This window comes from Littorina saxatilis, linkage group LG17, assembly GCF_037325665.1.
Source record: "Littorina saxatilis isolate snail1 linkage group LG17, US_GU_Lsax_2.0, whole genome shotgun sequence".
Lineage (NCBI taxonomy): Eukaryota > Metazoa > Mollusca > Gastropoda > Littorinimorpha > Littorinidae > Littorina > Littorina saxatilis.
This window is the reverse complement of record NC_090261.1, coordinates 49,297,528-49,307,008: the sequence shown is the minus strand read 5'-3', so window position 1 is coordinate 49,307,008 and position 9,481 is coordinate 49,297,528. Positions and strand designations below refer to the sequence as shown.

Here is a 9,481-nt window from a genome sequence, read left to right as displayed (position 1 = left end):
TAAATACTTTGATGTAAAGAATAATCCTACAAAGTTTCAATCACATCCGATGAACTTTGTCAAAGATATAAAATGTCTAATTTTTCCTTTGACGCTGACCTGTGACCTTGAAAAAGGTCAAAGGTCAACGAAACCATCGTTAAAGTGTAGAGGTCATTGGAGGTCACGACTAAACAAAATATGAGCCCGATCGCTTTGATAGTTTCCGAGAAAAGTCCAACGTTAAGGTGGTGTCTACGGACGGCCGGCCGGACGGACGGCCGGCCGGACGGCCGGCCGGACAGACTAACACTGACCGATTACATAGAGTCACTTTTTCTCAAGTGACTCAAAAACTACAACATTATTTAGTTAGTGACCGTTCTTCTGTTGTCGTCTTCTCAAATCATTGTTGAGTTTGTTTAATATTAGCTTTATCATTTGTACTTTCGGCCGTACCGTTTTCCACGTGTGCGGTTTGAAGACGGTAGGCCTACTGAATATTCGCGGAAAAGACCATGACGCATTACACAAAACAGTGGGTTTTTTTCAAAACAAACACAAAACAACGTGTTTCCCGAGTGACATCCCCCAAGGCGCGTTTTGGAAAACACTGCATGCTTTCGCATCGTGTACCGTTGCCCACTGCATGCATGCCAGCCGTATGTGTACAAACTGACCCGCACACAGCGCGGTAGCTAGAACGGGTCAAGCTGACACTGACCAATATTTCTGTGAAAACAGGAAGCGTCCTAGCTGTAACGAAGATTTGATTACTTGATTAAACGAAGCAGCGAAATGATGGACTTATCAGACGACAGTTAGTTGAATATGATCTACCAGGGATCGCGCTAGCTTTTTAAAAAACGCGTAAGTCATACGCAACGAAACGAAAAAAACGCGTCACGGACCAATATTTTTGCGTACTACGAAAACACGTACAGACACAAACAAAACACGCACGAAAGACTTAAAGACACTCCTTACCTAAATTCGGCGAGTTTTCCTGTCAAACTCCGAACACCCCTGCTGTCTCCAACCTTCGGGCCTTGCGAGTTTGTTTCCCGCTCTAATACGACTAGACACACTTTCCGCCTTTTGGAAGCGCGAGATGGGAGAGCAGCTAATGTCTGTTTCATTATCCGACAAGACATTATCTGGTAATACCCTCGTTACGTTCGTTTGCGATACTTCGATGCAAAAAGAAACGGACTTTAGTTTTGACGCGCAGATTTCATGTGTGTCGTCACTTCTCGAGCCCTATAGTCAGTTTCAGGATCGGGTGATTATTAAGTCAGAGCAAAAGCGCTGCGTGAAGACAAGAAAAAGTTACAATATTTTTGCGTATGGCTTACGCGGCGCGGCGAAAAAAACGCGCCAACGACTTTTAAAATGCGTCAAATACGCAAAAATCGTGCGTAAACGCGATCCCTGATCTACTAAATCATGTTGTAGTAATTTAGTGCAAATTCGCTCGAACCAGAGACATGTCTCTGCTCGAACGAAACGTTCAGCAGCCATTTTGCCGGCATCAAAACATCCGACCACGCCATCGCTATTTTTAGAAACTCTATATAACAGTTAACGATAGTAATATCACTTGCGCGCACCATGCCGCCGTTTTGCGAAACCCTCGTTATCTGTTATTCATAGTTTTAGCAATAGCGCGCACAAACGCGCTATTGATATATTATAACTCTAAATAACAGTTAACGATAGTTTCGAAACTCTATTTAACAGTTAACGATAGTTTTGAAACTCTATATAACAGATAACGATAGTTTCAAAACTCTATATAACAGTTAACGATAGTTTCAAAACTCTATTTAACAGTTAACGATAGTTTTGAAACTATATAACAGATAACGATAGTTTTGAAACTCTATATATAAGTATAACAGTTAACGATAGTTTTAAAACCCTGTATAACTGTTAACGATAGTAATACCAATTTTGTGCACCATAAATTAAATACCTAATATCAATTACACCTCAAGGCCATATTTCTTTTATTTCTAAAGGGTGGGGTGGGCTTTCAAGTGACAAGCACATCACTGCAAATAGTGGGTATCTAGACAATATTGTACAAAATGATGTCATTTTGGCCGACAGGGGATTTGACATTAATGAACTAGTGGCTATGAGAGGTGCACAAGTGAAAATCCCTGCCTTTACAAGAAAGAAGAGTCAGCTTACAGCTTATGAGATAGTCAACACGCAAACTAGCTAATCTGAGAATTTATGTTGAGCGAGTTATCGGTATTCTTTGGGGAAAGTACACAATTTTGAACTCTGATATTCTGACTGATCTTTTGTTTGCAAGGGAAGAGGAAGAAGTGGTAACACTGGACAAAATAGTCACTTTATCATCTGGGCTTGTCAATGTTTGCACAGCCTAGTGTTCAAACTGAAGGCATTGTTTAGACTAAAGAATATGTTAATTAAACTCCAGGGGTGTCGTTTGGATCGGCCCTTCGGCGAATCGCCGATTTTTTTTTTACTTTGGCCGAAACTTTCATGTACTTCCGAAGAGTATTCGTCTGAATCGGCCAAGGTTTGTCCGGGTTTTTTATTGGTCAGGCTTTTGGGCGGGGATATAGCTCAGTTGGTAGCGCGCTGGATTTGCATTCAGTTGGCCGCTGTCAGCGTGAGTTCGATCCCAGGTTCGGCGGAAATTTATTTCAGAGTCAACTTTGTGTGCAGACTCTCTTCGGTGTCCGAACTCCCCCCCCCCCCCCGTGTACACTACATTGGGTGTGCACGTTAAAGATCCCACGATTGACAAAAGGGTCTTTCCTGGCAAAATTGCTTAGGCACAGCCGGTTAATAATTGTCTACTCCCGCAGTGGGGCACTGCGGTTATGAAATTAAAGGCCCCTACTGTTCTTGGAACCGCAGGAGCTTTCTAGTTTGCTGTTAGGTAGATTTTTGGTTCCTCTTTCATGTCATGCTCTCTTTTTCTTCATGAATTCTTTTCTTTTTTCTGCCTTCTTGCTCATTCACCTGTATTTTTTCCAAAAATCTCTTCTCTTGTCGCTTGTCTCGCGATTCATGTATAGTTTAATCTGTTAGTGTTCTGATGTAAGTCCAGCAGTAGATAGGTTAAGCCTATTTTAACATACTGGAAACTGGTAATCTTCCAGTAGGTATTAATTTAGTTTTACTAAAGCCTGCTGGGACACAAATAATGGGTTAGTGCATTTGTAAACAGGAATCGCTTGACAAGTGGCCCCCTTCATCCCCCCCTTCCTCGTCCTGATATGGCTCTACGTAGTCGGCTGGACGTTAAGCAACAAATAAACAAACAAATAATTGTCTACCTATACCCGTGTGACTTGGAATAATAGGCCGTGAAAGGTAAATATGCGCCGAAATGGCTGCAATTACTGGCCGTATAAAATTTCATCTCACACGGCATTACTGCAGAGCGCCTAGAACTGTACCCACGGAATATGCGCGATATAAGCGTCATTGATTGATTGATTGATAAAACTGCTGCCGATGTACTTAGACAACTGACTGGCGTTTATTTTCTTCGTGAATACCAAGAACGAAACATCAGTGTTTTGAGCGCAAGCCATTGACAAAAACTATAGCTGCCAGAGTGGTTTCGACAAGGGAAACCACACTTTCTGCGGACCGCTCAGGCTCAGCGTTTGCGTTCGCCGAACATCATGTCGCAACCAAAAAAGAAGAAAAAAACTCAATTGATCAGTGGCCACGGTGTGCTACCCTTCGCCAAGGTAGGTGCTTCTGAAAAAAATAACAGCAACACCGCGAACGTGGACAGTGTGAGTATAGGGGTAGTGTTGTCGAGTCGATGGAAGCAGACGACACAAGCTTAGCAGACGACAGTCACATTCACCGGCGTATCGACATCTGCTGAGATTGAAAAGCGACATCCAAATCGTGGTTTTCAAGCAAATTGGCTCACCCTAGGCCTACACCCATGGCTTAGCTATGAGGGTGGGTCCATGTTTTGCAAACTGTGCAAGAACGGTGGATGTAAAAATATTTTCACCAGGGGAGGTTGCCAAAATTTCAGCATTAACTGACCACCTCGCTAGCAAAGACCATGCCAGATCCATAGATGTGCTCGTGTATCAGGAAACCTTCAAAACAATGGATAAAATCACAATGTTATGTGACGGTGTCAGAGTGTGTTTATGTTTTATTGGTGTTTCACCAGTCATATTTCCAACTGAAAGGCTTGTCAAGATTGGAAGAGTTTTATTGTTTTACTTTCAAAACATTAAAGTTAAAGGTTTGAAAAAGTTTTAAAGAATTGGTGTCTTTGTGTTTTACTTAAATCAACAAAGCTGATTGTTTCAGTTGCAGTATGCAACATATGTTCTGTGTTCCTAAGACAATGATTACCTCTTGTGCTTCAATGTTGCGGTGACTTTCGATGAGCCAAAATAATGGCCGAAATTTTTTCAAAATGTCCTAAAGCATTCTGACAGTTTTGGCCAAATGTCCCAACATAAAAATGTCTAGCAACACCCCTGAACTGTGGTGTCTTGTATCTGATTCTGATGTCTCTCATGAGCAGTAGCAATAGTCTTTCTGTTATTATGTTTTCACTGGACGGAATCTTGAATTTGAAGATAAAGGCATTGTTTAAAGAATGTGTTAATTAAACTGTGGTGTATTGTATCTAATTCTGATGCAGGTGTCTCACATGAGCAGTAGCAACAGTTTTTCTGTTATGTTTTCACTGGATGGAATCTTGAATTTGAATACACATACATGTATCATGTGTATATGATCTGACCTGCTGCTATTTCCTTCCATTTCAAGAGCAGATTTCACTCTTTCTATCACACACACACACACACACACACACACACACACACACACACACACCACATTAACATACACTTTGAAATCATTTTGCATAAATGTGACATGTATTGACACAACTGACAAAGGTTGAATTATGCTGATTAACCTCAAAATAGCTCTACACAGGAAACAAGATAAGGAGCATTGCAAAATTAAATGGCCTACACTTGAAATGCGAGCACACATTTAAACTACCAATAACATGCAACTGAGACTGTGCCAAAAGGTCAGGTGTCATGTCTACTGTCCCGAATGACACACGATTGCTGACATTTCACCATTGCCAACAGAATAAACAAATAAGAAATAGGTAGAAAATGAATGTGAAAACTGACTTTAATTGTTGATCAGTATTTTCTATACCACTAACAAATAATCTACTTGCACATAGCTGTTTGGCAAATGTATGTTGCATGGGACACACTGACATGAAAGTGGAAGATGTTTTTCCCTCTAGAGAAACTACATATCAAGTTACACTTTTTGTGCTCTTCCATTCCAGTTGGCAATCAATTGTTAACGCATGTTATTAGAAAAAATAGAACGAAAACAGATTAGATAGAATGAAAAATGTACTGGTGATGTCATTTGGGACATACTGACATGAAAACGTCACCTTTTGGCACAGTCTCAACTTCAAGCAACACCGAACATACCACTACCAGTATTGCAGGTATCAAGCCAAAGTGAAGAGAAGAACACTTTCACTAAATGTTCAAAATTGAAATAACATACTGTGGGCATGTGAGTCATTAACTATTCATTATGATAAATAGACCTGTGCGCTTTTTTGCAGAAATAAGTGTGTTCAATTTTGTTGTCATCAAAACAGAACTAGTTGATAATAGAAACTAACTTTCAGTTCCACTGCCAATTTAAACACTGTATTGCTTGACTGTACTGATGCAGAACTACGCTGGACCACACACTCTTATTTGTTCCCTAATTCAAGCAGCCAATCCGTGTCACTGGAAACATTGAACAAGGAGAATGAACAATATACCTGGCTGAATAAGTTGATAATCAAACTGCTCATGATTCTTTGTTATTCACAGCAGTGGATGTAAAACAATCACAAAATAATGTCCTGTATGCATCATAATTTATACTTGTAGCACTTGATTTTGTATTGTGGTCGGTGATCCTAAACAAAATGTATGCCTACATCTGTGCATGATTTTACTTTAAGAATAAAATGAAACAAGAATGGAACAATTAATGACTTCTCTGTGAGTGTGAACTGTGATTTAAAACATTACATGCCCTCTTTTCTCTCCCTCTTTACAACTTTACTACTGGCCACTTTCTGTGTGTACAGTCATACATGATGTTTGTTTTCCCACACACATGAGCAAGCGAGTCTGGCATTGTCACTGTTTCTTGCTGCGTTTCACGGCTTGTGTTTGCAGCTGCTCCTGGTTCACATCCACTGCTTGTAGAGGCTCAGCTTCTCTGTCCAGCCAGTTTCCAACTAGCTCTGGAAAAACTGCGAGTCTGAACACTTTCAAAGCTTTCTCCACACACATTGCCCAAAAATCACAGTCAGGCAATACTCAGACAATAACTTTATCCACAGTAGTCCACACCATGAAATCGCAGTAGGAGGAACTGGTCATAACAATCTGGCACTGTACCGGTACTTGACTATTTAACTTTTAAGTATGGGTGGTCCTTGCGCAGACAAAGCATCCCCTCACTGTTAGATTCCAAACAGAAATGGCGGTCTGTCACACACACTCAACAGCTGACTCCTTGAAGGTGAAGGGACGTGTGTGCAGGTTTCTCCAACTCCGGCCATGCAGGTTTCTCCAACTCCGGCCATGCAGGTTTCTCCAACTCCGGCCATGCAGGTACAGTGTGCTGACAGTATGTTGCCATCAAAAGTGGCGATGGTCCAAGGAGAAAGTGCTGGTTCATTAAGGCGTTGTGAATGAAGAACCTGAAACATAAATTGAAGATCGCACAAATCAGCATTCAGCTAGGTCAATCGAATGAATATAACTCTAAGACGCACATAATGTCAATGTGCTTTACAACATTAACAATGAAAAGTAAACAACAGATTTTTAACTGAATATGAACATGAAGCTCATTATAATTATATATAAATATAATATTTTGCAAGCTATTTCAAAATATAAATATATTCAAGACTATCTACAGCTTTTGTCGTAGTCCAGAATACAAACTAAAGCGAAGAATATATTAAAGACAAAGCCTCAACACAATATCCTGAACTGCAACTTACAAGTGAAATCTGCAACACAAGACAGAGAACACTCACGTTCATTCATTATTATATTTATAAACTGAAAGCACATTCTTACCTTTGCAGAAATGACAGAGTTTTGAATGGCTGTAGCGCTTGACATCCCTCACCCAGCCAGAGACAAAAAGTCGGTAGGAATCCAAACGTTTGTAAGCTTTCAGCAACATGCACTCTTCTCAATCTCAGTTCTTGCCAAGCACAAAATAATTTACGATGTTGATGTAACTCAGCTCTGGCAGATCGTCCGGATTTGCTGACCAGCACCTGGTTGGAATGTCATACGGATCATTCCCATCACTCTCCAAAATCTTCTGATGGTATCGCCGCCTCTCCTCTGGTAACAATCGCTCAGAATATGTTCGCTTCTTGCCCGGTCGCTGTTTCTCCATCTTGCTTTCAAGGCAAGGGAAGTCACTCCAGGAGGCATTGTTTCCCGTTTTTCAACGGTTCACAGCTGTTTTTACTTTTCTCTTTGAAATGAAACGATGAAAGGAAGAGAAATGGAAAGACAGGCATGTTGTTGGGACATAAACAGAACAGAGAACATAAGGGGAAAATACTGTGTTTCAACAACTTCAAGCAAGAAAATGCAAACACTAAACACTCCCGGCAGAGAAAACCCTTAATTGACCTTGACCTTTGACTGTGTTTGAGATCAGTTATTTTCGTACTCGGCTTGTAAAATAAACAAAATAATATCCAAACAACAGCTATTTTAAGATAAGAGTGTGTGGAGAGACCTTGTATTCAATTATAGTAATCACTGAAAGACATAAAACTTAGTTCAGAAGCGAATCCTAGAAACCCCTAAATAATGGAAAATGTCTTGGCTAAACAATTCATTGTTTACGTAAACAATGAATTGTTTACGTAAATAATTCATTGTTTACGTAAATAATGATTTATTTAGAAACATTGCTGATTGTTTATAAACAATGTATTATAAGTCTAAATAATATATTGTTTACGTAAATAAATCATTATTTACGTAAACAATGAATTATTTACGTAAATAATTCATTGTTTACGTAAATAATGATTTATTTAGAAACATTGCTGATTGTTTATAAACAATGTAATATAAGTCTAAATAATATATTGTTTACGTAAATAAATCATTATTTACGTAAACAATGAATTATTTACGTAAACAATGAATTGTTTAGGTAAATAATGAATGGTTTACGTAAATAAAAAATTATTTAGAATTGTTTTACATTGTTTATAAACAATTACTTATTTAGCACATGAGCTTCTAAATAATGATTATTTAGCTAAAACTGGTGAAAAAAACATGAAAAAGTATCCAAATAATTATTTGACAAACGGAATGCCATACATTTCAGCTTCTAAACGTGATACACGGATGTTAATGAAAACTTTACTTGTAAATTTGTCCACACAATATCCCCACATTTCTCACATGCATTCAATTTATTCTTTAGATTTTAAAAGTTAGGTCAAGCCCCATATCGAGGCTTCCAATCCGCACCTAAACGTCCACGCAAAATAAATTCTTTGAAAAATGCTCGCCATCTTTAGAGAGCAACTCGGATGTTCCATAGAGGTAAGCGTTCAAACAAAAGGGTGGCGGTATCTGTGATTGAAAATTGGTGGTCTACGGGCGGAGTGGGCCTTTTCGCCGACAGATTGGCTAAATGTGTTGACGTTGATGTGTGTGTGTGTGTGTGTGTGTGTGTGTGTGTGTGTGTGTGTGTGTGTGTGCGTGTGTGTGTGTGCGTGTGTGTGTGCGTGTGTGCGTGTGTGGGTGTGCGTGCGTGCGTGCGTGAGTGTGTGGGTGTGGGTGCGTGCGTGCGTGTGTGTCTGTGTATCTGTGTGTCTGTTTTTGTGTGTATCTGTGTCTGTGTGCGCGAGTGTGTACGTGTTCTCTATTCCCCACGCAGCAAACTCAAAGTTCACACAGCAAGAAAGAAAATCAAAAACATCTGAAGATATATTTCCGCTACTCGTAACAAAGTGTTCCCACCATTTGTAACCAAATAGGAAACCAACTTAATGACATTTTCCCACGCAATAAATACCCTCCAGTTCTTTCTAGTTGCTAGGTAACAACTAAGCAATTTCTTTCAAGATACAATCTTGGCGCGGGGATGTCACCAGACAAAGCCAAAGCATCAACTAACACGAGTTTGTTTTAAATTTCAGCCGCCAGGTTTATAATGAATTGTTTCACTCTATCGTTTTTCTTGTCACCACTGGACCCGAGAGATCCACCATTTGGAGACTGCGTAATGATGCTGTAGAATATCACAAGTTCAACACTTTCTGGTAATGCTTTGTATTTGCTCAAAGACTTTCGTAGATGCATGGGAGTAGAATCTTGCGAAAGGAATCTTGCCCGTAATTTTATAAACTCTCAGTAATGTT

The 9,481-nt window shown here is 39.7% G+C and overlaps 1 long non-coding RNA gene across 1 annotated transcript; it reads right to left on the bottom strand.

The window, feature by feature from the left end:
* Positions 1-5,767: 5,767 nt before the first annotated feature.
* LOC138953693 (uncharacterized) lies at positions 5,768-8,044 on the bottom strand. Its single transcript, XR_011451589.1, has 2 exons — positions 7,152-8,044; positions 5,768-6,763 (listed from the first exon to the last, which is right to left on the bottom strand). It is a non-coding gene; the product is annotated as an uncharacterized lncRNA (long non-coding RNA).
* Between the last annotated feature and the right edge of the window lie 1,437 nt (positions 8,045-9,481).